Here is a 4225-nt window from a genome sequence, read left to right as displayed (position 1 = left end):
CGTTCATTTTTTCTTTTTTTTTGGCGAAAAAGAATGGGGGGAAATTTCCCTCTGTTGGTTTTTTGGCAAATCCACTTTGCCTCAACGGTTTAACCCGTTGGGGCTTATAAACCAGCCCCAACGGTTGTATACACCCGTTGGGGCTGGTCATCTTTTTACTAGTGATTGCTAGAACATAAAGACATGCCAGCGGGACATAATCATTCCTCATAACATGTGCATGCGGTAAATTTGGAACTTTCTCTGGCATATTTTTTCCCTCCAAATAATGGTTGGATGTATGTAAGTCAATTAGATGGTGGCCGACAAAGCATAGAATTTTTTCACGTAGGGCATATTTTACTTAACATGTGATGAGTTAAATGTCTCACAAATGTGGATAAGTATTATAAAGACATATTGTAGGTAACTCCTCAAACACGTACGATGTATGTTTCCATTGGACGTCTGGATTCTACATTTTTCAACTGTCTTCTCACGAACAAAATTTGCATCTAGTTAGGGTTCTCTCTCGTCCTCTATTACTTTCGAGGAAAAATAAGTTCAATTCTAGATTACTTGATTTTTTTTAAAGAGCATTCATAGTTCTCGTTAATGAACTTGGCAAAAAGTGTGCTTAAACAAGAAAGTTGGCCATTCATTTTCGTATGCCGTTGCTATGATGTGACACATACAAGCGTTAAGCAACATTTAACTAACTGCCATACTTGCTTTTGACAAATCTGATTCATTGTTATAGCAGCCAAACTGCAAAGCATCTATCCTAAATCCCACCTGTTCATTTTCTAAACCAAGGCATTTTATTTTCCAAAGTTAATATGCGGCTCAACTTATTTAATATTTTGAGTCCCTTCAGACGGTTGTAGACAAGTTGCATGGCAGCTTTGTAAGCAGCTAACAATGACAAATAACCCACTAAATAAATATTTACCCAATGCTTTTTTGGCCCCACAATACTATACACTGGTACAAAATGACATATTCCAGACGGAAAATTTCGTCTGGAATAATTAGAATTCCGTCTAGAAAACATATTCCAGACGGAATTTCATCTGGAATACGAGTCTAATTTGTTTCCGTCTAGAATACATTATTCTAGACGGAAATTCCGTCTGTAATGTTCTGGAATACGAGTCTAATTTGTTTCCGTCTAGAATACATTATTCTAGACGGAAATTCCGTCTGTAATGTATTCTAGACGGATTTTAGTAGACGGAAATCTAGAATACATTATTCTAGACGGAAATTCCGTCTGTAATGTATTCTAGACGGATTTTAGTAGACGGAAAAAAAAACCGTCTAGAATACATTACAGACGGATTATTTCCATCTAGCATAACTATCCCAGACGAAAATTTCCGTCTGAAATAATTATTAGCCCAGATGGAAATTTTCGTCTGTGATAACAATCCCAGACGGAAAATTTCGTCTAGGATAATAATTATCTCAGACGGAAGTTTCCGTCTGGGATAATAATTATCTCAGACGGAAATTTCCGTCTTGGATAGTTATGCTAGACAGAAATTTATTCCGTCTGGGATAATTATCCCAGACGGAAATTTCCGTCTGGGATTGTTATACCAGACGGAATCCTATACATGACGAATTTACAACCCAGACGGGTATTTCCGTCTGGGATGTAAAAAATCCGTCTGGGATATAAAAAATCCGTCTGGGATATTGTGTGCAGTTTTCCAGCTTACAAATCTATAAATCCAGCTTACAAATCTATAAATTCGCTCAAATAACCCTGTAAATCCAGCTTACAAATTAACCAACCACACCAACATGATAATTATCCACAAAACAAGTTAAATAAATCACACAACAAAGTAACACATGTTTTTTCATAAATAAATCACACACCAACATGATACCAACCACATATATACTTTGTTTTTTCACACAACAAAGTAACACAATGTCAACTTATAAATTTGCCACACATACACTTATAAATTTGCCGCACAACTGAATCAACTCACAATGTCAACAAAGTAATACCATGACGGTTTACAAACCGATATCCAAGTCCATTTTCTCCAGAGAAGCTCAAAGAAACACATGAACCTGCAAGATAAAAAAGAAGGTGGCATTATTTTTAAGAATATGATATATTCCTAAATTTAAAAGTATGCCTAGTAATAACTAAACATGAGTAATAATTAAAAATGAGGCCAAATTTGCGTTATATAAGCATGATTCACATACACTTATGATTTTGTGAAGGTCCAAAAGGCTAATGATTTTGTGAAGGTCCAAAGGGCATTAGCCTTGAGATTCGAACAATTTAGAGCGAATTAGATACATTCTGTGACTTCAAAATTTTTCCACATTGTGGACCATGCTTATGCTCCATCAAACCACTTTTTGGCTTTATTTATTCTAGTAAACATCAAGAAATCCCGAACATATGAAAATAAAAACTTGAATATCAAGCTGAGAACAAGGGAAAAGGAACTATGCTTAAGCAAATAGAGAGGAAACTATAACATGAGAAGTAGGAACTTGTGTGAAGTTGAAATTGTTTCCACTATGAACCATCTTAATTAATTAATCATGGAAAAAGACTAGAATGAGTGAATTAAGATGGTAAGCTGGAACTTGTGTGAAGTTGAAAATTGTTTCCACTATGAAAATTGTTTCCACTATGAACATATGTAATAAACTTATGATCACGCTTAAGATTGAAGAGATCATGCCGTAAAGTAGTATGCAAAACCTTCTACCAAAAACTTGAGATTACCCCTATATTCTTAATTATTCCTCTCCTGTCCTTGTTTAAGGAAATGGCGTAAATTGTTTGTCATTGGGGCATAGAGAACATGAAAACAAATAACGCAACATTGTCGTACATGCTCATAGTATTGCACTACATCTCAGTAGATTATATATGGCTATAAAAATTCTAATTTTAAGTTAATATCTCGCTTAAGATATATCAGAGTACATTCATCAATAAGCAAATCTCTGTTGGGCTAGATAATCAACATTATATCATAATTGATCAATAAAATTAGTAATTGAAGCCCAAAAAGCTTACTGTTCAGTCAATACCTTTAATATATGAACTCCAAGACTTCTGTGAACACCTGAGCACTTGATGCAAATGTATACTCCCAAACTCAATGACCTGATTTTAGACATTTGGTTATTTGCGGCAGAATATATAACACCAACTCAAAAATAAATGACTGACATGGTTTTAGACTTTCTAAATTCTCATATATATAATAATAATAATTGACATCATATCAAGCTATTAATTTCCATTGATGTACTTTCCCTCTCCTTTTTAATTGTGTGAACCATTAACTCTTATCAAGAAATAAAAGAGTGACAACAAGTTTCCATTCTCCAACAGGATGTCCAATATGCGTGAAGAAATTTCTGTCATTGTTCAAATTAATAGAGAAAAAAGACAAGAAAAAAATTAAAGAAATTGCAAATGACAAGACTATAATTAAGCAAAATACTTTCACAACAAATTGATAGGGCCAATTTCAACAAGTGTTGTAAAAAACAAAACAAAACAAAAAAAAAATGGTCCTTGTAATAAATTTCCTGTGACATTCTCATCTATCAAGATGTCATTCATCCTTAATTTATTTCATTAATGAAGAGCTTTCCAAGATAAAATTGGTTTTACTGGTCAGTGTCTTCAAAACGGAACAGACCTATGCATAAGAGCATAGGATAATAAGATGCATATTTTTTCAGTATTACGGAACATGGGTTCAGCATTATTCATGTAAAGAAATAACATCATCAACATTTGCATGTATGCTTCAAAATTAACTCCAAGAAAGCCAATAATCAGTGCCTCCTCTCTCCAAAACTCCCTTAACTAAAAAGAAAATTCAAAGAAAAGACAATAATCAGTGCCTCCTCACGTATCTTTAACTTCATCTACAACAATTTCTTGTCTGTAAAAAAAAAAACACTGTTTCAAACTGAAATAGATACAAAGAAAAGAAATACATCAAAAAAGAATGGGAGAGCGAGGGGCGATTGCGGGTGCCTTCACGAAGGAGGGAGAAAAAGCTTCAAATTCTGCTTTTGTTCAGGTACGTCATCAATCTCATCATGGCATCTTAGGCTCATCACCTCCTCGTCAGGTTGTTCATCATTTCAAGAAGGGTTTTGTCGTTTCAAAAATGTTTAAAAATTATTCTCAACCGAGTTCCAATGCACCTGCTCAAGGACCCATGCCAAAGCCTAAATC

General features: G+C 34.3%; 1 long non-coding RNA gene across 1 annotated transcript in view; it reads right to left on the bottom strand.

The window, feature by feature from the left end:
- Positions 2019-4225, bottom strand: part of LOC109824666 — a 21436-nt gene continuing 19229 nt past the window's right edge. Inside the window, exon 3 of the long non-coding RNA XR_002242724.1 lies at positions 2019-2070. This is a non-coding gene — a long non-coding RNA (uncharacterized LOC109824666). The remainder of the gene's footprint in view (positions 2071-4225) is intronic.

This window comes from Asparagus officinalis, chromosome 9 (genome assembly GCF_001876935.1).
Source record: "Asparagus officinalis chromosome 9, Aspof.V1, whole genome shotgun sequence".
Classification (NCBI taxonomy): domain Eukaryota; kingdom Viridiplantae; phylum Streptophyta; class Magnoliopsida; order Asparagales; family Asparagaceae; genus Asparagus; species Asparagus officinalis.
This window is presented reverse-complemented; position numbering and strand designations above follow the sequence as displayed.